Source organism: Pseudophryne corroboree, unplaced genomic scaffold, assembly GCF_028390025.1.
Source record: "Pseudophryne corroboree isolate aPseCor3 unplaced genomic scaffold, aPseCor3.hap2 scaffold_207, whole genome shotgun sequence".
In the NCBI taxonomy this organism is placed as follows: Eukaryota; Metazoa; Chordata; class Amphibia; order Anura; family Myobatrachidae; genus Pseudophryne; species Pseudophryne corroboree.
Window position 1 is genome coordinate 724,302 of NW_026968711.1, and position 26,038 is coordinate 750,339.

The window sequence follows — 26,038 nt, forward strand, 5'->3', positions numbered from 1 at the left end:
CAAATCCGTCTTCTGCAGAACTTCCCCCAGGAATGCTTGCACTAGTTGTTGCATTTGGTTTGTTGTTTGGGGGTGCTTCAGTATTAGGCAGCCTTCTGCCCTCCCATGTTCATCTGAAAATATGTGTTCTCCCTGCAGTTGTTGTCCCCAGATGAGAGTTCCCTTGTGCTGCCTCAGTTGAATCTCCTTTACTTGACAGAGATGTGCATGAGCAGCGGCCCTCCCCAGCCCTATTCCAAATCATACTTATTTTGCATAGGATATACCATGGTCATGAAGATTGTTCTCCCAGGGTGAGGTTCATTCATTGCATTTTGGGTATGCTGACCCCTGTGATTTCCCCAAATGTGGGAAACTTGACTGCATTATTTGTGGTAGTGGGGGACTGTGTTTGTGCTTTCCTCTGGTCAGCTCTGGTAAAAGTCAGATTTCTTTGTCTCAGATTTTCCTCTAGCCTTGTTCTTCTTTCGAGAGTTCCATTGTGCTGCCTCAGTTGGATCTCCTTCACTTGACAGGGGGGTACCCGAGCAGCGACCCTCCCCAGCTCTAGCCCAACTCCTACTTACCTGCCAGGTGAGATACTATGATCATGAAGGTGCTTCTCCCAGGGCAAGGCTCACCCATTGCACTCTGGGTGTGCTGCCCCTGCGATTTCCCCAAATGTGGGAAACTTGACTGCATAATTTGTGTTTCCCCTGGTCGGCTCTCGTATAATTCAGATCTATTTGTCTCAGGTCTCTCTCCAGCCTAGTTTGCTGTCTGTTTCCACTTCTCTTTTCTTCAGCCGCTCCCTTCTATACCCTTGTGCACTATCCTGACTTCTCCTCCCGTCTGCTTACTTTGTGCCTTCCAATGCACAATGCAAACTACAGGTAGTGCTGCAGGGCCCACACCCTTTTACTTGCCTTACAGAGCAGCTCTGGAGCTGTTACAGTGCCCAGCTGCTGCAAGAAATCAGCTTGAATGCTTCAGGGGATGGGGCATGGCCAACATGAGCCCCACACCAAAGGAGGGGGGAGGTGTTTAATGCGAACTAGGGGTCATCCAAGCACTGCAAAAGGCCGCCATGCCCTGCATGCCCCTTTTCTCTTTTCATATGCAGATGAGGGTTCCAGTCAACTTTGGCCCACTGCTTGGATAACATCACCGTATGCAAATCCGTCTGCTGCAGACCTTCCCCCAGGAGTGCTTGTACTAGTTGTTGCATATGGTTTGATATTTGATGGTGCTTCAGTATTAGGCAGCCTTCCGCCCTCCCATGTTCATCTGAAAAGATGTGGTCTCCCTGCAGTTGTTGTCCCCAGATGAGAGTTCACTTGTGCTGCCTCAGTTGAATCTCCTTTACTTGACAGAGATGTGCCTGAGCAGCTGCCCTCACCAGCCCTATCCCAAATCATACTTATTTTGCATAGGAGATACCATGGTCATGAAGATTGTTCTCCCAGGGTGAGGTTCATTCATTGCATTCTGGGTATGCTGACCCCTGTGATTTTCCCAAATGTGGGAAACTCGACTGCATTATTTGTGGTAGTGGGGGACTGTGTTTGTGCTTTCCTCTGGTCAGCTCTGGTAAAAGTCAGATTTCTTTGTCTCAGATCTTCCTCTAGCCTTGTTCTTCTTTCGAGAGTTCCCTGGTGCTGCCTCAGTTGGATCTCCTTCACTTCACAGGGGGGAACCCGAGCAGCGACCCTCCCCAGCTCTAGCCCAACTCCTACTTACCTGCCAGGTGAGATACTATGATCATGAAGGTGCTTCTCCCAGGGCAAGGCTCAACCATTGCACTCTGGGTGTGCTGCTCCTGCGATTTCCCCAAATGTGGGAAACTTGACTGCATAATTTGTGTTTCCCCTCGTCGGCTCTCGTATAATTCAGATCTCTTTGTCTCAGGTCTCTCTCCAGCCTAGTTTGCTGTCTGTTTCCACTTCTCTTTTCTTCAGCCGCTCCCTTCTATACCCTTGTGCACTATCCTGACTTCTCCTCCCGTCTGCTTACTTTGTGCCTTCCAATGCACAATGCAAACTACAGGTAGTGCTGCAGGGCCCACACCCTTTTACTTGCCTTACAGAGCAGCTCTGGAGCTGTTACAGTGCCCAGCTGCTGCAAGAAATCAGCTTGAATGCTTCAGGGGCTGGGGCATAGCCAACATGAGCCCCACACCAAAGGAGGGTGGAGGTGTTTAATGCAAACTAGGGGTCAGCCAAGCGCCGCAAAAGGCCACCATGCCCTGCACGCCCCTTTTCTCTTTTCATATGCAGACGAGGGTTGAAGCCAACTTTGACCCACTGCTTGGATGACATCACCATATGCAAATCCATCTGCGGCAGGCCTTCCCCCAGGAATGCTTGCACTAGTTGTTGCATTTGGTTTGTTGTTTGGGGGTGCTTCAGTATTAGGCAGCCTTCTGCCCTCCCATGTTCATCTTCAGGGGATGGGGCATGGCCAACATGAGCCCCACACCAAAGGAGGGTGGAGGTGTTTAATGCGAACTAGGGGTCATCCAAGCACCGCAAAAGGCCGCCATGCCCTGCACGCCCCTTTTCTCTTTTCATATGCAGATGAGGGTTGAAGCCAACTTTGACCCACTGCTTGGATGACATCACCGTATGCAAATCCGTCTTCTGCAGAACTTCACTTGACAGGGGGGTGCCCGAGCAGCGACCCTCCCCATCTCTAGCCCAACTCCTACTTACCTGCCAGGTGAGATACTATGATCAGGAAGGTGCTTCTCCCAGGGCAAGGCTCACCCATTGCACTCTGGGTGTGCTGCTCCTACGATTTCCCCAAATGTGGGACACTTGACTGCATAATTTGTGTTTCCTCTAGTCGGCTACTCGTATAATTCAGATCTCTTTGTCTCAGGTCTCTCTCCAGCCTAGTTTGCTGTCTGTTTCCACTTCTCTTTTCTTGAGCCGCTGCCTTCTATGCCCTTGTGCACTCTCCTGACTTCTCCTGTCTGCTTACTTTGTGCCTTCCAACGCACAATGCAAACTACAGGTAGTGCTGCAGGGCCCACACCCTTTTACTTGCCTTTCAGAGCAGCTCTGGAGCTGTTACAGTGCCCAGCTGCTGCAAGAAATCAGCTTGAATGCTTCAGGGGCTGGGGCATAGCCAACATGAGCCCCACACCGACGGAGGGTGGAGGTGTTTAATGCGAACTAAGGGTCATCCAAGCGCCGCAAAAGGCCGCCATGCCCTGCATACCCCTTTTCTCTTTTCATATGCAGATGAGGGTTCCAGCCAACTTTGGCCCACTGCTTGGATGACATCACCGTATGCAAATCCGTCTTCTGCAGACCTTCCCCCAGGAATGCTTGTACTAGTTGTTGCATTTGGTTTGTTGTTTGGGGTGCTTCAGTATTAGGCAGCCTTCAGCTCTCCCATGTTCATCTGAAAATATGTGTTCTCCCTGCAGTTGTTGTCCCCAGATGAGAGTTCCCTTGTGCTGCCTCAGTTGAATCTCCTTTACTTGAAAGAGATGTGCCTGAGCAGCGGCCCTCCCCAGCCCTATCCCAAATCATACTTATTTTGCATAGGAGATACCATGGTCATGAAGATTGTTCTCCCAGGGTGAGGTTCATTCATTGCATTCTGGGTATGCTGACCCCTGTGATTTCCCCAAATGTGGGAAACTCGACTGCATTATTTGTGGTAGTGGGGGACTGTGTTTGTGCTTTCCTCTGGTCAGCTCTGGTAAAAGTCAGATTTCTTTGTCTCAGATCTTCCTCTAGCCTTGTTCTTTTTTTGAGAGTTTCCTTGTGCTGCCTCAGTTGGATCTCCTTCACTTGACAGGGGGGTGCCCGAGCAGCGACCCTCCCCAGCTCAAGCCCAACTCCTACTTACCTGCCAAGTGAGATACTATGATCAGGAAGGTGCTTCTACCAGGGCAAGGCTCACCCATTGCACTCTGGGTGTGCTGCTCCTACGATTTCCCCAAATGTGGGACACTTGACTGCATAATTTGTGTTTCCTCTGGTCGGCTACTCGTATAATTCAGATCTCTTTGTCTCAGGTCTCTCTCCAGCCTAGTTTGCTGTCTGTTTCCACTTCTCTTTTCTTGAGCCCCTGCCTTCTATGCCCTTGTGCACTCTCCTGACTTCTCCTGTCTGCTTACTTTGTGCCTTCCAACGCACAATGCAAACTACAGGTAGTGCTGCAGGGCCGACACCCTTTTACTTGCCTTACAGAGCAGCTCTGGAGCTGTTACTGTGCCCAGCTGCTGCAAGAAATCAGCTTGAATGCTTCAGGGGCTGGGGCATAGCCAACATGAGCAGCAAGATGCAGCACTGGACTATTAGTAATGTACTGTTGTATGCTGAGCACCACAATGCAGCACAAGACAATGAGCAGTGATACTGAGCACTGATGAGGATACTACTGAGAACTGACACTGAGCAGGAGAGACACACTACTAGTATTACTGAGCAGCAATAAGTAACCACTGATACTGGGCACTGATATTGAGATTTCCACTGAGAGAACATAGCCACGTCCTCTCCGCTCTCTCTTCAATGCACGAGTAAAAATGGCGGCAACGCGCAGCTCTTTATATGGAATCCGAATCTCGCGAGAATCCGACAGCGGGATGATGACATTTTCCCTTGTTCAGGTTTTCCGAGTCAGGCGGGAACAACCGAGCCTGCCACGGACCAGTGTAAACCACGTGGAGTTCGTCGGGAATTCGGTTCTCGGAGAACCGAACCCGCTCCTCTATATATACTATATTACTATGTTACTGTAGTATACAGAACACCACAATGCAATGAGCAGTGATAGTGAGCACTGATGAGGATACTAGAACTGACACTGAGCAGCAAGATGCAGCACTGGACTATTAGTAATGTACTGTAGTATGCTGAGCACCACAATGCAGCACAAGACAATGAGCAGTGATACTGAGCACTGATGAGGATACTACTGAGAACATACACTGAGCAGGAGAGACACACTACTAGTATTACTGAGCAGCAATAAGTAACCACTGATACTGAGCACTGATATTGAGATTTCCACTGAGAGAACATAGCCACGTCCTCTCCGCTCTCTCTTCAATGCACGAGTAAAAATGGCAGCAACGCGCAGCTCTTTATATGGAATCCGAATCTCGCAAGAATCCGACAGCGGGATGATGACATTTTCCCTTGTTCAGGTTTTCCGAGTCAGGCGTGAACAACCGAGCCTGCCTCGGACCAGTGTAAACCACGTGGAGTTCGTGGGGAATTCGGTTCTCGGAGAACCGAACCCGCTCCTCTCTACCTTATACCCATCAATTTTTTTATTTTCAATCTAAGCCCCTGCAGTTTTCTGTAAGCATCTGCTTCGCTATGATGATCAACAAGTCACAAGGGCAAACACTCAGGGCTTGAGGCGTAGATCTTAGGACCAGCTGCTACAAGCATGGCAGAGGTGTCACTATCACTGGTGACACCCAGAAAGGTGGCGAGGGAGATTGTAATGCAGTGCGCGCAGATAAACAGCGCAATGGTAAAAAGGAGGCATGGTTTCATAGGTAGGGGCGTGGCCTGGTGGCCTGAATCTACATTTTGTTGCTCCGGGTGTCCCGGGGGTTGGGGGCTGCACCCGGGGACTAGTGTGTGAGCTGTGCTGGCTCCTGCACAGTGACAGGGCATGGCCACCCAGCATGACGCCTCCCTTCTTAACCATGCTGTAATTGCAGTCGCACTGCAGTTCAGCGTGATCATAAAAAATGGTGTAGGCTCCTGCTGGTGCAGGCTGTAGAGAAAAGCTGCTGTGACCACGCCCCCTGTGTCTCCTCCGTTGCAGACCCCATTTTGAAGCCTTGCCCCCGGACTAAGAGAAAAGTATGCCCTTGCGCACTATCCTGACTTCTCCTCCCGTCTGCTTAATTTGTGCCTTCCAACGCACAATGCGAACAACAGGTGGTGCTGCAGGGCCCACACCCTTTTACTTGCCTTACAGAACAGCTCTGGAGCTGTTACAGTGCCCAGCTGCTGCAAGAAATCAGCTTGAATGCTTCAGGGGATGGGGCATGGCCAACATGAGCCCCACACCAAAGGAGGGTGGAGGTGTTTAATGCGAACTAGGGGTCATCCAAGCACTGCAAAAGGCCGCCATGCCCTGCATGCCCCTTTTCTCTTTTCATATGCAGATGAGGGTTCCAGTCAACTTTGGCCCACTGCTTGGATAACATCACCGTATGCAAATCCGTCTGCTGCAGACCTTCCCCAAGGAGTGCTTGTACTAGTTGTTGCATATGGTTTGATATTTGATGGTGCTTCAGTATTAGGCAGCCTTCCGCCCTCCCATGTTCATCTGAAAAGATGTGGTCTCCCTGCAGTTGTTGTCCCCAGATGAGAGTTCCCTTGTGCTGCCTCAGTTGAATCTCCTTTACTTGACAGAGATGTGCCTGAGCAGCGGCCCTCACCAGCCCTATCCCAAATCATACTTATTTTGCATAGGAGATACCATGGTCATGAAGATTGTTCTCCCAGGGTGAGGTTCATTCATTGCATTCTGGGTATGCTGACCCCTGTGATTTTCCCAAATGTGGGAAACTCGACTGCATTATTTGTGGTAGTGGGGGACTGTGTTTGTGCTTTCCTCTGGTCAGCTCTGGTAAAAGTCAGATTTCTTTGTCTCAGATCTTCCTCTAGCCTTGTTCTTCTTTCGAGAGTTCCCTTGTGCTGCCTCAGTTGGATCTCTTTCACTTGACAGGGGGGTGCCCGAACAGCGACCCTCCCCAGCTCTAGCCCAACTCCTACTTACCTGCCAGGTGAGATACTATGATCATGAAGGTGCTTCTCCCAGGGCAAGGCTCACCCATTGCACTCTGGGTGTGCTGCCCCTGCGATTTCCCCAAATGTGGGAAACTTGACTGCATAATTTGTGTTTCCCCTGGTCGGCTCTCGTATAATTCAGATCTCTTTGTCTCAGGTCTCTCTCCAGCCTAGTTTGCTGTCTGTTTCCACTTCTCTTTTCTTCAACCGCTCCCTTCTATACCCTTGTGCACTATCCTGACTTCTCCTCCCGTCTGCTTACTTTGTGCCTTCCAATGCACAATGCAAACTACAGGTAGTGCTGCAGGGCCCACACCCTTTTACTTGCCTTACAGAGCAGCTCTGGAGCTGTTACAGTGCCCAGCTGCTGCAAGAAATCAGCTTGAATGCTTCAGGGGATGGGGCATGGCCAACATGAGCCCCACACCAAAGGAGGGTGGAGGTGTTTAATGCGAACTAGGGGTCATCCAAGCACCGCAAAAGGCCGCCATGCCCTGCACGCCCCTTTTCTCTTTTCATATGCAGATGAGGGTTGAAGCCAACTTTGACCCACTGCTTGGATGACATCACCGTATGCAAATCCGTCTTCTGCAGAACTTCCCCCAGGAATGCTTGCACTAGTTGTTGCATTTGGTTTGTTGTTTGGGGGTGCTTCAGTATTAGGCAGCCTTCTGCCCTCCCATGTTCATCTGAAAATATGTGTTCTCCCTGCAGTTGTTGTCCCCAGATGAGAGTTCCCTTGTGCTGCCTCAGTTGAATCTCCTTTACTTGACAGAGATGTGCATGAGCAGCGGCCCTCCCCAGCCCTATTCCAAATCATACTTATTTTGCATAGGAGATACCATGGTCATGAAGATTGTTCTCCCAGGGTGAGGTTCATTCATTGCATTTTGGGTATGCTGACCCCTGTGATTTCCCCAAATGTGGGAAACTTGACTGCATTATTTGTGGTAGTGGGGGACTGTGTTTGTGCTTTCCTCTGGTCAGCTCTGGTAAAAGTCAGATTTCTTTGTCTCAGATTTTCCTCTAGCCTTGTTCTTCTTTCGAGAGTTCCATTGTGCTGCCTCAGTTGGATCTCCTTCACTTGACAGGGGGGTACCCGAGCAGCGACCCTCCCCAGCTCTAGCCCAACTCCTACTTACCTGCCAGGTGAGATACTATGATCATGAAGGTGCTTCTCCCAGGGCAAGGCTCACCCATTGCACTCTGGGTGTGCTGCCCCTGCGATTTCCCCAAATGTGGGAAACTTGACTGCATAATTTGTGTTTCCCCTGGTCGGCTCTCGTATAATTCAGATCTCTTTGTCTCAGGTCTCTCTCCAGCCTAGTTTGCTGTCTGTTTCCACTTCTCTTTTCTTCAGCCGCTCCCTTCTATACCCTTGTGCACTATCCTGACTTCTCCTCCCGTCTGCTTACTTTGTGCCTTCCAATGCACAATGCAAACTACAGGTAGTGCTGCAGGGCCCACACCCTTTTACTTGCCTTACAGAGCAGCTCTGGAGCTGTTACAGTGCCCAGCTGCTGCAAGAAATCAGCTTGAATGCTTCAGGGGATGGGGCATGGCCAACATGAGCCCCACACCAAAGGAGGGGGGAGGTGTTTAATGCGAACTAGGGGTCATCCAAGCACTGCAAAAGGCCGCCATGCCCTGCATGCCCCTTTTCTCTTTTCATATGCAGATGAGGGTTCCAGTCAACTTTGGCCCACTGCTTGGATAACATCACCGTATGCAAATCCGTCTGCTGCAGACCTTCCCCCAGGAGTGCTTGTACTAGTTGTTGCATATGGTTTGATATTTGATGGTGCTTCAGTATTAGGCAGCCTTCCGCCCTCCCATGTTCATCTGAAAATATATGTTCTCCCTGCAGTTGTTGTCCCCAGATGAGAGTTCACTTGTGCTGCCTCAGTTGAATCTCCTTTACTTGACAGAGATGTGCCTGAGCAGCTGCCCTCACCAGCCCTATCCCAAATCATACTTATTTTGCATAGGAGATACCATGGTCATGAAGATTGTTCTCCCAGGGTGAGGTTCATTCATTGCATTTTGGGTATGCTGACCCCTGTGATTTCCCCAAATGTGGGAAACTCAACTGCATTATTTGTGGTAGTGGGGGACTGTGTTTGTGCTTTCCTCTGGTCAGCTCTAGTAAAAGTCAGATTTCTTTGTCTCACATTTTCCTCTAGCCTTGTTCTTCTTTCGAGAGTTCCCTTGTGCTGCCTTTGTTGGATCTCCTTCACTTTACAGGGGGGTACCCGAGCAGCGACCCTCCCCAGCTCTAGCCCAACTCCTACTTACCTGCCAGGTGAGATACTATGATCATTAAGGTGCTTCTCCCAGGGCAAGGCTCACCCATTGTACTCTGGGTGTGCTGCTCCTGCGATTTCCCCAAATGTGGGAAACTTGACTGCATAATTTGTGTTTCCCCTCGTCGGCTCTCGTATAATTCAGATCTCTTTGTCTCAGGTCTCTCTCCAGCCTAGTTTGCTGTCTGTTTCCACTTCTCTTTTCTTCAGCCGCTCCCTTCTATACCCTTGTGCACTATCCTGACTTCTCCTCCCGTCTGCTTACTTTGTGCCTTCCAATGCACAATGCAAACTACAGGTAGTGCTGCAGGGCCCACACCCTTTTACTTGCCTTACAGAGCAGCTCTGGAGCTGTTACAGTGCCCAGCTGCTGCAAGAAATCAGCTTGAATGCTTCAGGGGCTGGGGCATAGCCAACATCAGCCCCACACCGAAGGAGGGTGGAGGTGTTTAATGCAAACTAGGGGTCAGTCAAGCGCCGCAAAAGGCCACCATGCCCTGCACGCCCCTTTTCTGTTTTCATATGCAGATGAGGGTTGAAGCCAACTTTGACCCACTGCTTGGATGACATCACCATATGCAAATCCATCTGCGGCAGGCCTTCCCCCAGGAATGCTTGCACTAGTTGTTGCATTTGGTTTGTTGTTTGGGGGTGCTTCAGTATTAGGCAGCCTTCTGCTGCACCCTGCTTTGGTGTGGGGCTCATGTTGGCCATGCCCCATCCCCTGAAGCTTTCAAGCAGATTTCTTGCAGCAGCTGGGCACTGTAACAGCTCAAGAGCTGCTCTGTAAGGCAAGTAAAAGGGTGTGGGCCCTGCAGCACTACCTGTAGTTTGCATTGTGCATTGGAAGGCACAAAGTAAGCAGACGGGAGGAGAAGTCTGGATAGTGCACAAGGGTATAGAAGGGAGCGGCTGAAGAAAAGAGAAGTGGAAACAGACAGCAAACTAGGCTGGAGAGAGATCTGAGACAAAGAGATCTGAATTATACGATAGCCGACCAGGGGAAACACAAATTATGCAGTCAAGTTTCCCACATTTGGGGAAATCGCAGGGGCAGCACACCCAGAGTGCAATGGGTGAGCCTTGCCCTGGGAGAAGCACCTTCATGATCATAGTATCTCACCTGGCAGGTAAGTATGAGTTGGGCTAGAGCTGGGGAGGGTCGCTGCTCGGGCACCCCCCTGTTAAGTGAAGGAGATCCAACTGAGGCAGCACAAGGGAACTCTCAAAAGAAGAACAAGGCTAGAGGAAGATCTGAAACAAAGAAATCTGACTTTTACCAGAGCTGACCAGAAGAAAACACAAACACAGTCCCCCACTACCACAAATAAAGCAGTCGAGGTGAGGTTCATTCATTGCATTTTGGGTATGCTGACCCCTGTGATTTCCCCAAATGTGGGAAACTCGACTGCTTTATTTGTGGTAGTGGGGGACTGTGTTTGTGTTTTCTTCTGGTCAGCTCTGGTAAAAGTCAGATTTCTTTGTTTCAGATCTTCCTCTAGCCTTGTTCTTCTTTTGAGAGTTCCCTTGTGCTGCCTCAGTTGGATCTCCTTCACTTAACAGGGGGGTGCCCGAGCAGCGACCCTCCCCAGCTCTAGCCCAACTCCTACTTACCTGCCAGGTGAGATACTATGATCATGAAGGTGCTTCTCCCAGGGCAAGGCTCACCCATTGCACTCTGGGTGTGCAGCCCCTGCGATTTCCCCAAATGTGGGAAACTTGACTGCATAATTTGTGTTTCCCCTGGTCGGCTCTCGTATAATTCAGATCTCTTTGTCTCAGATCTCTCTCCAGCCTAGTTTGCTGTCTGTTTCCACTTCTCTTTTCTTCAGCCGCTCCCTTCTATACCCTTGTGCACTATCCTGACTTCTCCTCCCGTCTGCTTACTTTGTGCCTTCCAATGCACAATGCAAACTACAGGTAGTGCTGCAGGGCCCACACCCTTTTACTTGCCTTACAGAGCAGCTCTGGAGCTGTTACAGTGCCCAGCTGCTGCAAGAAATCTGCTTGAATGCTTCAGGGGATGGGACATGGCCAACATGAGCCCCACACCAAAGGAGGGTGGAGCAGAAGGCTGACTAATACTGAAGCACCCCCAAACAACAAACCAAATGCAACAACTAGTGCAAGCATTCCTGGGGGAAGGCCTGCCGCAGATGGATTTGCATATGGTGATGTCATCCAAGCAGTGGGTCAAAGTTGGCTTCAACCCTCGTCTGCATATGAAAACAGAAAAGGGGCGTGCAGGGCATGGTGGCCTTTTGCGGCGCTTGACCGACCCCTAGTTTGCATTAAACACCTCCACCCTCCTTCGGTGTGGGGCTCATGTTGGCTATGCCCCAGCCCCTGAAGCATTCAAGCTGATTTCTTGCAGCAGCTGGGCACTTTAACAGCTCCAGAGCTGCTCTGTAAGGCAAGTAAAAGGGTGTGGGCCCTGCAGCACTACCTGTAGTTTGCATTGTGCATTGGAAGGCACAAAGTAAGCAGACGGGAGGAGAAGTCAGGATAGTGCACAAGGGTATAGAAGGGAGCGGCTGAAGAAAAGAGAAGTGGAAACAGACAGCAAACTAGGCTGGAGAGAGACCTGAGACAAAGAGATCTGAATTATACGAGAGCCGACCAGGGGAAACACAAATTATGCAGTCAAGTTTCCCACATTTGGGGAAATCGCAGGAGCAGCACACCCAGAGTGCAATGGGTGAGCCTTGCCCTGGGAGAAGCACCTTCATGATCATAGTATCTCACCTGGCAGGTAAGTAGGAGTTGGGCTAGAGCTGGGGAGGGTCGCTGCTCGGGTACCCCCCTGTCAAGTGAAGGAGATCCAACTGAGGCAGCACAAGGGAACTCTCGAAAGAAGAACAAGGCAAGAGGAAAATCTGAGACAAAGAAATCTGACTTTTACCAGAGCTGACCAGAGGAAAGCACAAACACAGTCCCCCACTACCACAAATAATGCAGTTGAGTTTCCCACATTTGGGGAAATCACAGGGGTCAGCATACCCAAAATGCAATGAATGAACCTCACCCTGGGAGAACAATCTTCATGACCATGGTATCTCCTATGCAAAATAAGTATGATTTGGAATAGGGCTGGGGAGGGCCGCTGCTCATGCACATCTCTGTCAAGTAAAGGAGATTCAACTGAGGCAGCACAAGGGAACTCTCATCTGGGGACAACAACTGCAGGGAGAACACATATTTTCAGATGAACATGGGAGGGCAGAAGGCTGCCTAATACTGAAGCACCCCCAAACAACAAACCAAATGCAACAACTAGTGCAAGCATTCCTGGGGGAAGTTCTGCAGAAGACGGATTTGCATACGGTGATGTCATACAAGCAGTGGGTCAAAGTTGGCTTCAACCCTCATCTGCATATGAAAAGAGAAAAGGGGCGTGCAGGGCATGGCGGCCTTTTGCGGTGCTTGGATGACCCCTAGTTCGCATTAAACACCTCCACCCTCCTTTGGTGTGGGGCTCATGTTGGCCATGCCCCATCCCCTGAAGCATTCAAGCAGATTTCTTGCAGCAGCTGGGCACTGTAACAGCTCCAGAGCTGCTCTGTAAGGCAAGTAAAAGGGTGTGGGCCCTGCAGCACTACCTGTAGTTTGCATTGTGCATTGGAAGGCACAAAGTAAGCAGACGGGAGGAGAAGTCAGGATAGTGCACAAGGGTATAGAAGGGAGCGGCTGAAGAAAAGAGAAGTGGAAACAGACAGCAAACTAGGCTGGAGAGAGACCTGAGACAAAGAGATCTGAATTATACGAGAGCCGACCAGGGGAAACACAAATTATGCAGTCAAGTTTCCCACATTTGGGGAAATCGCAGGGGCAGCACACCCAGAGTGCAATGGGTGAGCCTTGCCCTGGGAGAAGCACCTTCATGATCATAGTATCTCACCTGGCAGGTAAGTAGGAGTTGGGCTAGAGCTGGGGAGGGTCTCTGCTCGGGCACCCCCCTGTCAAGTGAAGGAGATCCAACTGAGGCAGCACAAGGGAACTCTCAAAAGAAGAACAAGGCTCTGAAACAAAGAAATCTGACTTTTACCAGAGCTGACCAGAGGAAAACACAAACACAGTCCCCCACTACCACAAATAAAGCAGTCGAGTTTCCCACATTTGGGGAAATCACAGGGGTCAGCATACCCAGAATGCAATGAATGAACCTCACCCTGGGAGAATAATCTTCATGACCATGGTATCTCCTATGCAAAATAAGTATGATTTGGGATAGAGCTGGGGAGGGCCGCTGCTCAGGCACATCTCTGTCAAGTTAAGGAGATTCAACTGAGGCAGCACAAGGGAACTCTCATCTAGGGACAACAACTGCAGGGAGAACACATATTTTCAGATGAACATGGGAGGGCAGACGGCTGCCTAATACTGAAGCACCCCCAAACAACAAACCAAATGCAACAACTAGTGCAAGCATTCCTGGGGGAAGGCCTGCCGCAGATGGATTTGCATATGGTGATGTCATCCAAGCAGTGGGTCAAAGTTGGCTTCAACCCTCGTCTGCATATGAAAACAGAAAAGGGGCGTGCAGGGCATGGTGGCCTTTTGCTGCGCTTGTCTGACCCCTAGTTTGCATTAAACACCTCCACCCTTCTTCGGTGTGGGGCTCATGTTGGCTATGCCCCAGCCCCTGAAGCATTCAAGCTGATTTCTTGCAGCAGCTTGGCACTGCAACAGCTCCAGAGCTGCTCTGTAAGGCAAGTAAAAGGGTGTGGGCCCTGCAGCACTACCTGTAGTTTGCATTGTGCATTGGAAGGCACAAAGTAAGCAGACGGGAGGAGAAGTCAGGATAGTGCACAAGGGTATAGAAGGGAGCGGCTGAAGAAAAGAGAAGTGGAAACAGACAGCAAACTAGGCTGGAGAGAGACCTGAGACAAAGAGATCTGAATTATACGAGAGCCGACCAGGGGAAACACAAATTATGCAGTCAAGTTTCCCACATTTGGGGAAATCGCAGGAGCAGCACACCCAGAGTACAATGGGTGAGCCTTGCCCTGGGAGAAGCACCTTCATGATCATAGTATCTCACCTGGCAGGTAAGTAGGAGTTGGGCTAGAGCTGGGGAGGGTCGCTGCTCGGGTACCCCCCTGTAAAGTGAAGGAGATCCAACTGAGGCAGCACAAGGGAACTCTCGAAAGAAGAACAAGGCTAAAGGAAAATCTGAGACAAAGAAATCTGACTTTTACCAGAGCTGACCAGAGGAAAGCACAAACACAGTCTCCCACTACCACAAATAATGCAGTCAAGTTTCCCACATTTGGGGAAATCACAGGGGTCAGCATACCCAAAATGCAATGAATGAACCTCACCCTGGGAGAAAAATCTTCATGACCATGGTATCTCCTATGCAAAATAAGTATGATTTGGAATAGGGCTGGGGAGGGCCGCTGCTCATGCACATCTCTGTCAAGTAAAGGAGATTCAACTGAGGCAGCACAAGGGAACTCTCATCTTGGGACAACAACTGCAGGGAGAACATATATTTTCAGATGAACATGGGAGGGCAGAAGGCTGCCTAATACTGAAGCACCCCCAAACAACAAACCAAATGCAACAACTAGTGCAAGCATTCCTGGGGGAAGGCCTGCCGCAGATGGATTTGCATATGGTGATGTCATCCAAGCAGTGGGTCAAAGTTGGCTTCAACCCTCGTCTGCATATGAAAAGAGAAAAGGGGCGTGCAGGGCATGGTGGCCTTTTGCGGCGCTTGGCTGACCCCTAGTTTGCATTAAACACCTCCACCCTCCTTTGGTGTGGGGCTCATGTTGGCTATGCCCCAGCCCCTGAAGCATTCAAGCTGATTTCTTGCAGCAGCTGGGCACTGTAACAGCTCCAGAGCTGCTCTGTAAGGCAAGTAAAAGGGTCTGGGCCCTGCAGCACTACCTGTAGATCGCATTGTGCGTTGGAAGGCACAAAGTAAGCAGACAGGAGGAGAAGTCAGGATAGTGCGCAAGGGCATAGAAGGGAGCGGCTCAAGAAAAGAGAAGTGGAAACAGACAGCAAACTAGGCTGGAGAGAGACCTGAGACAAAGAGATCTGAATTATACGAGAGCCGACCAGGGGAAACACAAATTATGCAGTCAAGTTTCCCACATTTGGGGAAATCGCAGGGGCAGCACACCCAGAGTGCAATGGGTGAGCCTTGCCCTGGGAGAAGCACCTTCATGATCATAGTATCTCACCTGGCAGGTAAGTAGGAGTTGGGCTAGAGCTGGGGAGGGTCGCTGTTCGGGCACCCCCCTGTCAAGTGAAAGAGATCCAACTGAGGCAGCACAAGGGAACTCTCGAAAGAAGAACAAGGCTAGAGGAAGATCTGAGACAAAGAAATCTGACTTTTTCCAGAGCTGACCAGAGGAAAGCACAAACACAGTCCCCCACTACCACAAATAATGCAGTCGAGTTTCCCACATTTGGGGAAATCACAGGGGTCAGCATACCCAGAATGCAATGAATGAACCTCACCTTGGGAGAACAATCTTCATGACCATGGTATCGCCTATGCAAAATAAGTATGATTTGGGATAGGGCTGGGGAGGGCCGCTGCTCAGGCACATCTCTGTCAAGTAAAGGAGATTCAACTGAGGCAGCACAAGGGAACTCTCATCTGGGGACAACAACTGCAGGGAGAACACATATTTTCAGATGAACATGTGAGGGCAGAAGGCTGCCTAATACTGAAGCACCCCCAAACAACAAACCAAATGCAACAACTAGTGCAAGCATTCCTGGGGGAAGGCCTGCAGCAGATGGATTTGCATATGGTGATGTCATCCAAGCAGTGGGTCAAAGTTGGCTTCAACCCTCGTCTGCATATGAAAAGAGAAAAGGGGCGTGCAGGGCATGGCGGCCTTTTGCAGCGCTTGGATGACCCCTAGTTCGCATTACACACCTCCACCCTCCTTCGGTGTGGGGCTCATGTTGGCTATGCCCCAGCCCCTGAAGCATTCAAGCTGATTTCTTGCAGCAGCTGGGCACTGTAACTGCTCCAGAGCTACTCTGAAGCACCCCCAAACAACAAACCAAATGCAACAACTAGTGCAAGCATTCCTGGGGGAAGGCCTGCAGCAGATGGATTTGCATATGGTGATGTCATCCAAGCAGTGGGTCAAAGTTGGCTTCAACCCTCGTCTGCATATGAAAAGAGAAAAGGGGCGTGCAGGGCATGGCGGCCTTTTGCAGCGCTTGGATGACCCCTAGTTCGCATTACACACCTCCACCCTCCTTCGGTGTGGGGCTCATGTTGGCTATGCCCCAGCCCCTGAAGCATTCAAGCTGATTTCTTGCAGCAGCTGGGCACTGTAACTGCTCCAGAGCTACTCTGTAAGGCAAGTAAAAGGGTGTGGGCCCTGCAGCACTACCTGTAGTTCGCATTGTGCGTTGGAAGGCACGAAGTAAGCAGACGGGAGAAGTCAGGATAGTGCGCAAGGGCATAGAAGGGAGCGGCTCAAGAAAAGAGAAGTGGAAACAGACAGCAAACTAGGCTGGAGAGAGACCTGAGACAAAGAGATCTGAATTATACGAGAGCCGACGAGGGGAAACACAAATTATGCAGTCACGTTTCCCACATTTGGGGAAATCGCAGGAGCAGCACACCCAGAGTGCAATGGTTGAGCCTTGCCCTGGGAGAAGCACCTTCATGATCATAGTATCTCACCTGGCAGGTAAGTAGGAGTTGGGCTAGAGCTGGGGAGGGTCGCTGCTCGGGTTCCCCCCTGTGAAGTGAAGGAGATCCAACTGAGGCAGCACCAGGGAACTCTCGAAAGAAGAACAAGGCTAGAGGAAGATCTGAGACAAAGAAATCTGACTTTTACCAGAGCTGACCAGAGGAAAGCACAAACACAGTCTCCCACTACCACAAATAATGCAGTCAAGTTTCCCACATTTGGGGAAATCACAGGGGTCAGCATACCCAAAATGCAATGAATGAACCTCACCCTGGGAGAAAAATCTTCATGACCATGGTATCTCCTATGCAAAATAAGTATGATTTGGAATAGGGCTGGGGAGGGCCGCTGCTCATGCACATCTCTGTCAAGTAAAGGAGATTCAACTGAGGCAGCACAAGGGAACTCTCATCTTGGGACAACAACTGCAGGGAGAACATATATTTTCAGATGAACATGGGAGGGCAGAGGACTGCCTAATACTGAAGCACCCCCAAACAACAAACCAAATGCAACAACTAGTGCAAGCATTCCTGGGGGAAGGCCTGCCGCAGATGGATTTGCATATGGTGATGTCATCCAAGCAGTGGGTCAAAGTTGGCTTCAACCCTCGTCTGCATATGAAAAGAGAAAAGGGGCGTGCAGGGCATGGTGGCCTTTTGCGGCGCTTGGCTGACCCCTAGTTTGCATTAAACACCTCCACCCTCCTTTGGTGTGGGGCTCATGTTGGCTATGCCCCAGCCCCTGAAGCATTCAAGCTGATTTCTTGCAGCAGCTGGGCACTGTAACAGCTCCAGAGCTGCTCTGTAAGGCAAGTAAAAGGGTGTGGGCCCTGCAGCACTACCTGTAGTTCGCATTGTGCGTTGGAAGGCACAAAGTAAGCAGACAGGAGGAGAAGTCAGGATAGTGCGCAAGGGCATAGAAGTAAGCGGCTCAAGAAAAGAGAAGTGGAAACAGACAGCAAACTAGGCTGGAGAGAGACCTGAGACAAAGAGATCTGAATTATACGAGAGCCGACCAGGGGAAACACAAATTATACAGTCAAGTTTCCCACATTTGGGGAAATCGCAGGAGCAGCACACCCAGAGTGCAATGGGTTAGCCTTGCCCTGGGAGAAGCACCTTCATGATCATAGTATCTCACCTGGCAGGTAAGTAGGAGTTGGGCTAGAGCTGGGGAGGGTCGCTGCTAGGGTACCCCCCTGTAAAGTGAAGGAGATCCAATTAAGGCAGCACAAGGGAACTCTCGAAAGAAGAACAAGGCTAGAGGAAAATCTGAGACAAAGAAATCTGACTTTTACCAGAGCTGACCAGAGGAAAGCACAAACACAGTCCCCCACTACCACAAATAATGCAGTTGAGTTTCCCACATTTGGGGAAATCACAGGGGTCAGCATACCCAAAATGCAATGAATGAACCTCACCCTGGGAGAAAAATCTTCATGACCATGGTATCTCCTATGCAAAATAAGTATGATTTGGAATAGGGCTGGGGAGGGCCGCTGCTCATGCACATCTCTGTCAAGTAAAGGAGATTTAACTGAGGCAGCACAAGGGAACTCTCATCTGGGGACAACAACTGCAGGGAGAACACATATTTTCAGATGAACATGGGAGGGCAGAAGGCTGCCTAATACTGAAGCACCCCCAAACAACAAACCAAATGCAACAACTAGTGCAAGCATTCCTGGGGGAAGTTCTGCAGAAGACGGATTTGCATACGGTGATGTCATCCAAGCAGTGGGTCAAAGTTGGCTTCAACCCTCATCTGCATATGAAAAGAGAAAAGGGGCGTGCAGGGCATGGCGGCCTTTTGCGGTGCTTGGATGACCCCTAGTTCGCATTAAACACCTCCACCCTCCTTTGGTGTGGGGCTCATGTTGGCCATGCCCCATCCCCTGGAGCATTCAAGCTGATTTCTTGCAGCAGCTGGGCACTGTAACAGCTCCAGAGCTGCTCTGTAAGGCAAGTAAAAGGGTGTGGGCCCTGCAGCACTACCTGTAGTTTGCATTGTGCATTGGAAGGCACAAAGTAAGCAGACGGGAGGAGAAGTCAGGATAGTGCACAAGGGTATAGAAGGGAGCGGCTGAAGAAAAGAGAAGTGGAAACAGACAGCAAACTAGGCTGGAGAGAGACCTGAGACAAAGAGATCTGAATTATACGAGAGCCGACCAAGGGAAACACAAATTATGCAGTCAAGTTTCCCACATTTGGGGAAATCGCAGGGGCAGCACACCCAGAGTGCAATGGGTGAGCCTTGCCCTGGGAGAAGCACCTTCATGATCATAGTATCTCACCTGGCAGGTAAGTAGGAGTTGGGCTAGAGCTGGGGAGGGTCGCTGTTCGGGCACCCCCCTGTCAAGTGAAAGAGATCCAACTGAGGCAGCACAAGGGAACTCTCGAAAGAAGAACAAGGCTAGAGGAAGATCTGAGACAAAGAAATCTGACTTTTTCCAGAGCTGGCCAGAGGAAAGCACAAACACAGTCCCCCACTACCACAAATAATGCAGTCGAGTTTCCCACATTTGGGGAAATCACAGGGGTCAGCATACCCAGAATGCAATGAATGAACCTCACCCTGGGAGAACAATCTTCATGACCATGGTATCGCCTATGCAAAATAAGTATGATTTGGGATAGGGCTGGGGAGGGCCGCTGCTCAGGCACATCTCTGTCAAGTAAAGGAGATTCAACTGAGGCAGCACAAGGGAACTCTCATCTGGGGACAACAACTGCAGGGAGAACACATATTTTCAGATGAACATGTGAGGGCAGAAGGCTGCCTAATACTGAAGCACCCCCAAACAACAAACCAAATGCAACAACTAGTGCAAGCATTCCTGGGGGAAGGCCTGCAGCAGATGGATTTGCATATGGTGATGTCATCCAAGCAGTGGGTCAAAGTTGGCTTCAACCCTCGTCTGCATATGAAAAGAGAAAAGGGGCGTGCAGGGCATGGCGGCCTTTTGCAGCGCTTGGATGACCCCTAGTTTGCATTACACACCTCCTCCCTCCTTCGGTGTGGGGCTCATGTTGGCTATGCCCCAGCCCCTGAAGCATTAAAGCTGATTTCTTGCAGCAGCTGGGCACTGTAACTGCTCCAGAGCTACTCTGTAAGGCAAGTAAAAGGGTGTGGGCCCTGCAGCACTACCTGTAGTTCGCATTGTGCGTTGGAAGGCACGAAGTAAGCAGACGGGAGAAGTCAGGATAGTGCGCAAGGGCATAGAAGGGAGCGGCTCAAGAAAAGAGAAGTGGAAACAGACAGCAAACTAGGCTGGAGAGAGACCTGAGACAAAGAGATCTGAATTATACGAGAGCCGACGAGGGGAAACACAAATTATGCAGTCAAGTTTCCCACATTTGGGGAAATCGCAGGAGCAGCACACCCAGAGTGCAATGGTTGAGCCTTGCCCTGGGAGAAGCACCTTCATGATCATAGTATCTCACCTGGCAGGTAAGTAGGAGTTGGGCTAGAGCTGGGGAGGGTCGCTGCTCGGGTTCCCCCCTGTGAAGTGAAGGAGATCCAACTGAAGCAGCACCAGGGAACTCTCGAAAGAAGAACAAGGCTAGAGGAAGATCTGAGACAAAGAAATCTGACTTTTACCAGAGCTGACCAGAGGAAAGCACAAACACAGTCCCCCACTACCACAAATAATGCAGTCGAGTTTCCCACATTTGGGAAAATCACAGGGGTCAGCATACCCAGAATGCAATGAATGAACCTAACCCTGGGAGAACAATCTTCATGACCATGGTATCTCCTATGCAAAATAAGTATGATTTGGGATAGGGCTGGTGAGGGCCGCTGCTCAGGCACATCTCTGTCAAGTAAAGGAGATTCAACTGAGGCAGCACAAGGGAACTCTCATCTGGGGACAACAACTGCAGGGAGACCACATCTTTTCAGATGAACATGGGAGGGCGGAAGGCTGCCTAATACTGAAGCACCATCAAATATCAAACCATGGCCCTCATTCCGAGTTGATCGCTCGCAAGGCGATTTTAGCAGAGTTACACACGCTAAGCCGCCGCCTACTGGGAGTGAATCTTAGCTTCTTAAAATTGCGACCGATGTATTCGCAATATTGCGATTACAAACTACTTAGCAGTTTCAGAGTAGCTTCAGACTTACTCTGCATCTGCGATCAGTTCAGTGCTTGTCGTTCCTGGTTTGACGTCACAAACACTCCCAGAGTTCGCCCAGACACTCCCCCGTTTCTCCGGCCACTCCTGCGTTTTTTCCGGAAACTGTAGCGTTTTTTCCCACACGCCCATAAAACGGCCTGTTTCCGCCCAGTAACACCCATTTCCTGTCAATCACATTACGATCGCCGGAGCGAAGAAAAATCCGTGAGTAAAAATACTTTCTTCATTGTAAAATTACTTGGCGCAGTCGCAGTGCGAATATTGCGCATGCGTACTAAGCAGAATTTCACTGCGATGCGATGAAATTTACAGAGCGAACGACTCGGAATGAGGGCCCATATGCAACAACTAGTACAAGCACTCCTGGGGGAAGGTCTGCAGCAGACGGATTTGCATACGGTGATGTAAATCCAAGCAGTGGGCCAAAGTTGACTGGAACCCTCATCTGCATATGAAAAGAGAAAAGGGGCATGCAGGGCATGGCGGCCTTTTGCAGTGCTTGGATGACCCCTAGTTCGCATTAAACACCCCCACCCTCCTTTGGTGTGGGGCTCATGTTGGCCATGCCCCATCCCCTGATGCATTCAAGCTGATTTCTTGCAGCAGCTGGGCACTGTAACAGCTCCAGAGCTGTTCTGTAAGGCAAGTAAAAGTGTGTGGGCCCTGCAGCACCACCTGTTGTTCGCATTGTGCGTTGGAAGGCACAAATTAAGCAGACGGGAGGAGAAGTCAGGATAGTGCGCAAGGGCATTCTTTTCTCTTAGTCCGGGGGCAAGGCTTCAAAATGGGGTCTGCAACGGAGGAGACACAGGGGGCGTGGTCACAGCAGCTTTTCTCTACAGTCTGCACCAGCAGGAGCCTACACCATTTTTTATGATCACGCTGAACTGCAGTGCGACTGCAATTACAGCATGGTCAAGAAGGGAGGCGTCATGCTGGGTGGCCATGCCCTGTCACTGTGCAGGAGCCAGCACCGCTCACACACTAGTCCCCGGGTGCAGCCCCAACCCCCGGGACACCCGGAGCAACAAAATGTAGATTCAGGCCACCAGGCCACGCCCCTACCTATGAAACCATGCCTCCTTTTTACCATTGCGCTGTTTATCTGCGCGCACTGCATTACAATCTCCCTCGCCACCTCTCTGGGTGTCACCAGTGATAGTGACACCTCTGCCATGCTTGTAGCAGCTGGTCCTAAGATCTACGCCTCAAGCCCTGAGTGTTTGCCCTTGTGACTTGTTGATCATCATAGCGAAGCAGATGCTTACAGAAAACTGCAGGGGCTTAGATTGAAAATAAAAACAATTGATGGGTATAAGGTAGAGAGGAGTGGGTTCGGTTCTCCGAGAACCGAATTCCCCACGAACTCCACGTGGTTTACATTGGTCCGAGGCAGGCTCGGTTGTTCCTGCCTGACTCGGAAAACCTGAACAAGGGAAAATGTCATCATCCCGCTGTCAGATTCTCGTGAGATTCGGATTCCATATAAAGAGCTGCGCGTTGCTGCCATTTTTACTCGTGCATTGAAGAGAGAGCGGAGAGGACGTGGCTATGTTCTCTCAGTGGAAATCTCAATATCAGTGCTCAGTATCAGTGGTTACTTATTGCTGCTCAGTAATACTAGTAGTGTGTCTCTCCTGCTCAGTGTCAGTTCTCAGTAGTATCCTCATCAGTGCTCAGTATCACTGCTCATTGTCTTGTGCTGCATTGTGGTGCTCAGCATACTACAGTACAATACTAATAGTCCAGTGCTGCATCTTGCTGCTCAGTGTCAGTTCTAGTATCCTCATCAGTGCTCACTATCACTGCTCATTGCATTGTGGTGTTCTGTATACTACAGTAACATAGTAATATAGTATATATAGAGGAGCGGGTTCGGTTCTCCGAGAACCGAATTCCCGACGAACTCCACGTGGTTTACACTGGTCCGAGGCAGGCTCGGTTGTTCCTGCCTGACTCGGAAAACCTGAACAAGGGAAAATGTCATCATCCCGCTGTCGGATTCTCGCGAGATTCGGATTCCATATAAAGAGCTGCGCGTTGCCGCCATTTTTACTCGTGCATTGAAGAGAGAGCGGAGAGGACGTGGCTATGTTCTCTCAGTGGAAATCTCAATATCAGTGCTCAGTATCAGTGGTTACTTATTGCTGCTCAGTAATACTAGTAGTGTGTCTCTCCTGCTCAGTGTCAGTTCTCAGTAGTATCCTCATCAGTGCTCAGTATCACTGCTCATTGTCTTGTGCTGCATTGTGGTGCTCAGCATACTACAGTACATTACTAATAGTCCAGTGCTGCATCTTGCTGCTCAGTGTCAGTTCTAGTATCCTCATCAGTGCTCACTATCACTGCTCATTACATTGTGGTGTTCTGTATACTACAGTAACATAGTAATATAGTAACATATGGTAACATAGTTTTTGAGGTTGAATAGAGGCAAATTGCCCATCGTGTTCAACCTGTTTTAAGTTGTGATGATTCTACATACTTGCTGAATAATGTTTTATGACTAGTTAGCTACTATAACTCATGTTACCCCCGGATTAACCATGTTGATATTTTAAGTATTATAACCTTGGATAGCTTTTTCATTCAGAAATGTATCCATTCCTTTTTTAAATCCAATTACAGAGTCCGCCATTACCACCTTCCCTGGCAGGGAATTCCACATCCTGATTGCCCTAACAGTGAAGATCATAGTATCTCACCTGGCAGGTAAGTAGGAGTTGGGCTAGAGCTGTGGAGGATTGCTGCTCGGGCACCCCCTGTCAAGTGAAGGAGATCCAACTGAGGCAGCACAAGGGAACTCTCGAAAGAAGAACAAGGCTAGAGGAAGATCTGAGACAAAGAAATCTGACTTTTACCAGAGCTGACCAGAGGAAAGCACAAACACAGTCCCCCACTACCACAAATAATGCAGTCGAGTTTCCCACATTTGGGGAAATCACAGGGGTCAGCATACCCAGAGTGCAATGAATGAACCTCACCCTGGGAGAACAATCTTCATGACCATGGTATCTCCTATGCAAAATAAGTATGATTTGGGATAGGGCTGGGGAGGGCCGCTGCTCAGGCACATCTCTGTCAAGTAAAGGAGATTCAACTGAGGCAGCACAAGGGAACTCTCATCTGGGGACAACAACTGCAGGGAGAACACATATTTTCAGATGAACATGGGAGGGCAGAAGGCTGCCTAATACTGAAGCACCCCCAAACAACAAACCAAATGCAACTACTAGTGCAAGCATTCCTGGGGGAAGGCCTGCAGCAGACGGATTTGCATATGGTGATGTCATCCAAGCAGTGGGTCAAAGTTGGCTTCAACCCTCGTCTGCATATGAAAATAAAAAAGGGGTGTGCAGGGCATGGCTGCCTTTTGCGGCGCTTGGATGACCCCTAGTTCGCATTAAACACCTCCACCCTCCTTCGGTGTGGGGCTCATGTTGGCTATGCCCCAGCCCCTGAAGCATTCAAGCTGATTTCTTGCAGCAGCTGGGCACTGTAACAGCTCCAGAGCTGCTCTGTAAAGCAAGTAAAAGGGTGTGGGCCCTGCAGCACTACCTGTAGTTTGCATTGTGCATTGGAAGGCACAAAGTAAGCAGACGGGGAAGTCAGGATAGTGCACAAGGGCATAGAAGGGAGCGGCTGAAGAAAAGAGAAGTGGAAACAGACAGCAAACAAGGCTGGAGAGAGACCTGAGACAAAGAGATCTGAATTATACGAGAGCCGACCAGGGGAAACACAAATTATGCAGTCAAGTTTCCCACATTTGGGGAAATCGCAGGGGCAGCACACCCAGAGTGCAATGGGTGAGCCTTGCCCTGGGAGAAGCACCTTCATGATCATAGTATCTCACCTGGCAGGTAAGTAGGAGTTGGGCTAGAGCTGGGGAGGGTCTCTGCTCGGGCACCCCCCTGTCAAGTGAAGGAGATCCAACTGAGGCAGCACAAGGGAACTCTCAGAAGAAGAACAAGGCTCTGAAACAAAGAAATCTGACTTTTACCAGAGCTGACCAGAGGAAAACACAAACACAGTCCCCCACTACCACAAATAAAGCAGTCGAGTTTCCCACATTTGGGGAAATCACAGGGGTCAGCATACCCAGAATGCAATGAATGAACCTCACCCTGGGAGAATAATCTTCATGACCATGGTATCTCCTATGCAAAATAAGTATGATTTGGGATAGAGCTGGGGAGGGCCGCTGCTCAGGCACATCTCTGTCAAGTTAAGGAGATTCAACTGAGGCAGCACAAGGGAACTCTCATCTAGGGACAACAACTGCAGGGAGAACACATATTTTCAGATGAACATGGGAGGGCAGAAGGCTGCCTAATACTGAAGCACCCCCAAACAACAAACCAAATGCAACAACTAGTGCAAGCATTCCTGGGGGAAGGCCTGCCGCAGATGGATTTGCATATGGTGATGTCATCCAAGCAGTGGGTCAAAGTTGGCTTCAACCCTCGTCTGCATATGAAAACAGAAAAGGGGCGCGCAGGGCATGGTGGCCTTTTGCTGCGCTTGTCTGACCCCTAGTTTGCATTAAACACCTCCACCCTCCTTCGGTGTGGGGCTCATGTTGGCTATGCCCCAGCCCCTGAAGCATTCAAGCTGATTTCTTGCAGCAGCTTGGCACTGCAACAGCTCCAGAGCTGCTCTGTAAGGCAAGTAAAAGGGTGTGGGCCCTGCAGCACTACCTGTAGTTTGCATTGTGCATTGGAAGGCACAAAGTAAGCAGACGGGAGGAGAAGTCAGGATAGTGCACAAGGGTATAGAAGGGAGCGGCTGAAGAAAAGAGAAGTGGAAACAGACAGCAAACTAGGCTGGAGAGAGACCTGAGACAAAGAGATCTGAATTATACGAGAGCCGACCAGGGGAAACACAAATTATGCAGTCAAGTTTCCCACATTTGGGGAAATCGCAGGAGCAGCACACCCAGAGTTCAATGGGTGAGCCTTGCCCTGGGAGAAGCACCTTCATGATCATAGTATCTCACCTGGCAGGTAAGTAGGAGTTGGGCTAGAGCTGGGGAGGGTCGCTGCTCGGACACCCCCCTGTAAAGTGAAGGAGATCCAACTGAGGCAGCACAAGGGAACTCTCGAAAGAAGAACAAGGCTAAAGGAAAATCTGAGACAAAGAAATCTGACTTTTACCAGAGC

General features: G+C 50.0%; 31 non-coding genes and 4 pseudogenes across 31 annotated transcripts; 14 read left to right on the forward strand and 21 right to left on the reverse strand.

The window, feature by feature from the left end:
* The first annotated feature begins 242 nt into the window (after positions 1-242).
* On the forward strand, positions 243-406 carry LOC135005650 (U1 spliceosomal RNA). The gene has a single exon (XR_010206180.1). It is a non-coding gene; the product is annotated as a U1 spliceosomal RNA (small nuclear RNA).
* A 152-nt stretch (positions 407-558) lies between these two features.
* On the forward strand, positions 559-721 carry LOC135005794 (U1 spliceosomal RNA). Its single transcript, XR_010206318.1, has one exon. It is a non-coding gene; the product is annotated as a U1 spliceosomal RNA (small nuclear RNA).
* Positions 722-1,395: 674 nt separating this feature from the next.
* On the forward strand, positions 1,396-1,559 carry LOC135005995 (U1 spliceosomal RNA). Its single transcript, XR_010206463.1, has one exon. It is a non-coding gene; the product is annotated as a U1 spliceosomal RNA (small nuclear RNA).
* A 152-nt stretch (positions 1,560-1,711) lies between these two features.
* On the forward strand, positions 1,712-1,847 carry LOC135005923 (U1 spliceosomal RNA; annotated as a pseudogene).
* An 835-nt stretch (positions 1,848-2,682) lies between these two features.
* LOC135005905 (U1 spliceosomal RNA) lies at positions 2,683-2,846 on the forward strand. Its single transcript, XR_010206421.1, has one exon. It is a non-coding gene; the product is annotated as a U1 spliceosomal RNA (small nuclear RNA).
* Positions 2,847-3,516: 670 nt separating this feature from the next.
* Positions 3,517-3,680, forward strand: LOC135005824 (U1 spliceosomal RNA). Its single transcript, XR_010206347.1, has one exon. It is a non-coding gene; the product is annotated as a U1 spliceosomal RNA (small nuclear RNA).
* Positions 3,681-3,832: 152 nt separating this feature from the next.
* LOC135005982 (U1 spliceosomal RNA) lies at positions 3,833-3,996 on the forward strand. Its single transcript, XR_010206456.1, has one exon. It is a non-coding gene; the product is annotated as a U1 spliceosomal RNA (small nuclear RNA).
* A 2,424-nt stretch (positions 3,997-6,420) lies between these two features.
* LOC135006007 (U1 spliceosomal RNA) lies at positions 6,421-6,584 on the forward strand. The gene has a single exon (XR_010206467.1). It is a non-coding gene; the product is annotated as a U1 spliceosomal RNA (small nuclear RNA).
* Positions 6,585-6,736: 152 nt separating this feature from the next.
* Positions 6,737-6,899, forward strand: LOC135005772 (U1 spliceosomal RNA). The gene has a single exon (XR_010206297.1). It is a non-coding gene; the product is annotated as a U1 spliceosomal RNA (small nuclear RNA).
* Positions 6,900-7,573: 674 nt separating this feature from the next.
* On the forward strand, positions 7,574-7,737 carry LOC135005607 (U1 spliceosomal RNA). The gene has a single exon (XR_010206140.1). It is a non-coding gene; the product is annotated as a U1 spliceosomal RNA (small nuclear RNA).
* A 152-nt stretch (positions 7,738-7,889) lies between these two features.
* Positions 7,890-8,052, forward strand: LOC135005773 (U1 spliceosomal RNA). Its single transcript, XR_010206298.1, has one exon. It is a non-coding gene; the product is annotated as a U1 spliceosomal RNA (small nuclear RNA).
* Positions 8,053-8,726: 674 nt separating this feature from the next.
* LOC135005684 (U1 spliceosomal RNA) lies at positions 8,727-8,890 on the forward strand. The gene has a single exon (XR_010206212.1). It is a non-coding gene; the product is annotated as a U1 spliceosomal RNA (small nuclear RNA).
* Positions 8,891-9,042: 152 nt separating this feature from the next.
* On the forward strand, positions 9,043-9,178 carry LOC135005936 (U1 spliceosomal RNA; annotated as a pseudogene).
* An 855-nt stretch (positions 9,179-10,033) lies between these two features.
* LOC135005754 (U1 spliceosomal RNA) lies at positions 10,034-10,196 on the reverse strand. The gene has a single exon (XR_010206280.1). It is a non-coding gene; the product is annotated as a U1 spliceosomal RNA (small nuclear RNA).
* Positions 10,197-10,664: 468 nt separating this feature from the next.
* Positions 10,665-10,827, forward strand: LOC135005838 (U1 spliceosomal RNA). Its single transcript, XR_010206359.1, has one exon. It is a non-coding gene; the product is annotated as a U1 spliceosomal RNA (small nuclear RNA).
* Positions 10,828-11,655: 828 nt separating this feature from the next.
* LOC135005807 (U1 spliceosomal RNA) lies at positions 11,656-11,818 on the reverse strand. Its single transcript, XR_010206331.1, has one exon. It is a non-coding gene; the product is annotated as a U1 spliceosomal RNA (small nuclear RNA).
* A 152-nt stretch (positions 11,819-11,970) lies between these two features.
* On the reverse strand, positions 11,971-12,134 carry LOC135005696 (U1 spliceosomal RNA). The gene has a single exon (XR_010206224.1). It is a non-coding gene; the product is annotated as a U1 spliceosomal RNA (small nuclear RNA).
* Positions 12,135-12,808: 674 nt separating this feature from the next.
* LOC135005774 (U1 spliceosomal RNA) lies at positions 12,809-12,971 on the reverse strand. The gene has a single exon (XR_010206299.1). It is a non-coding gene; the product is annotated as a U1 spliceosomal RNA (small nuclear RNA).
* Positions 12,972-13,113: 142 nt separating this feature from the next.
* LOC135005677 (U1 spliceosomal RNA) lies at positions 13,114-13,277 on the reverse strand. Its single transcript, XR_010206205.1, has one exon. It is a non-coding gene; the product is annotated as a U1 spliceosomal RNA (small nuclear RNA).
* Positions 13,278-13,951: 674 nt separating this feature from the next.
* Positions 13,952-14,114, reverse strand: LOC135005846 (U1 spliceosomal RNA). Its single transcript, XR_010206366.1, has one exon. It is a non-coding gene; the product is annotated as a U1 spliceosomal RNA (small nuclear RNA).
* Positions 14,115-14,266: 152 nt separating this feature from the next.
* On the reverse strand, positions 14,267-14,430 carry LOC135005715 (U1 spliceosomal RNA). Its single transcript, XR_010206242.1, has one exon. It is a non-coding gene; the product is annotated as a U1 spliceosomal RNA (small nuclear RNA).
* A 674-nt stretch (positions 14,431-15,104) lies between these two features.
* Positions 15,105-15,267, reverse strand: LOC135005776 (U1 spliceosomal RNA). Its single transcript, XR_010206300.1, has one exon. It is a non-coding gene; the product is annotated as a U1 spliceosomal RNA (small nuclear RNA).
* A 152-nt stretch (positions 15,268-15,419) lies between these two features.
* On the reverse strand, positions 15,420-15,583 carry LOC135005692 (U1 spliceosomal RNA). Its single transcript, XR_010206220.1, has one exon. It is a non-coding gene; the product is annotated as a U1 spliceosomal RNA (small nuclear RNA).
* A 1,020-nt stretch (positions 15,584-16,603) lies between these two features.
* On the reverse strand, positions 16,604-16,739 carry LOC135005969 (U1 spliceosomal RNA; annotated as a pseudogene).
* Positions 16,740-16,891: 152 nt separating this feature from the next.
* On the reverse strand, positions 16,892-17,055 carry LOC135005716 (U1 spliceosomal RNA). The gene has a single exon (XR_010206243.1). It is a non-coding gene; the product is annotated as a U1 spliceosomal RNA (small nuclear RNA).
* Positions 17,056-17,729: 674 nt separating this feature from the next.
* Positions 17,730-17,892, reverse strand: LOC135005889 (U1 spliceosomal RNA). The gene has a single exon (XR_010206407.1). It is a non-coding gene; the product is annotated as a U1 spliceosomal RNA (small nuclear RNA).
* Positions 17,893-18,044: 152 nt separating this feature from the next.
* LOC135005580 (U1 spliceosomal RNA) lies at positions 18,045-18,208 on the reverse strand. The gene has a single exon (XR_010206114.1). It is a non-coding gene; the product is annotated as a U1 spliceosomal RNA (small nuclear RNA).
* Positions 18,209-18,882: 674 nt separating this feature from the next.
* On the reverse strand, positions 18,883-19,045 carry LOC135005822 (U1 spliceosomal RNA). The gene has a single exon (XR_010206345.1). It is a non-coding gene; the product is annotated as a U1 spliceosomal RNA (small nuclear RNA).
* A 152-nt stretch (positions 19,046-19,197) lies between these two features.
* LOC135005636 (U1 spliceosomal RNA) lies at positions 19,198-19,361 on the reverse strand. Its single transcript, XR_010206166.1, has one exon. It is a non-coding gene; the product is annotated as a U1 spliceosomal RNA (small nuclear RNA).
* Positions 19,362-20,059: 698 nt separating this feature from the next.
* Positions 20,060-20,195, reverse strand: LOC135005924 (U1 spliceosomal RNA; annotated as a pseudogene).
* A 152-nt stretch (positions 20,196-20,347) lies between these two features.
* Positions 20,348-20,511, reverse strand: LOC135005619 (U1 spliceosomal RNA). The gene has a single exon (XR_010206150.1). It is a non-coding gene; the product is annotated as a U1 spliceosomal RNA (small nuclear RNA).
* Positions 20,512-23,750: 3,239 nt separating this feature from the next.
* On the reverse strand, positions 23,751-23,914 carry LOC135005590 (U1 spliceosomal RNA). The gene has a single exon (XR_010206124.1). It is a non-coding gene; the product is annotated as a U1 spliceosomal RNA (small nuclear RNA).
* A 670-nt stretch (positions 23,915-24,584) lies between these two features.
* Positions 24,585-24,747, reverse strand: LOC135005778 (U1 spliceosomal RNA). The gene has a single exon (XR_010206302.1). It is a non-coding gene; the product is annotated as a U1 spliceosomal RNA (small nuclear RNA).
* Positions 24,748-24,889: 142 nt separating this feature from the next.
* Positions 24,890-25,053, reverse strand: LOC135005678 (U1 spliceosomal RNA). Its single transcript, XR_010206206.1, has one exon. It is a non-coding gene; the product is annotated as a U1 spliceosomal RNA (small nuclear RNA).
* Positions 25,054-25,727: 674 nt separating this feature from the next.
* LOC135005872 (U1 spliceosomal RNA) lies at positions 25,728-25,890 on the reverse strand. Its single transcript, XR_010206391.1, has one exon. It is a non-coding gene; the product is annotated as a U1 spliceosomal RNA (small nuclear RNA).
* Positions 25,891-26,038: the final 148 nt, after the last annotated feature.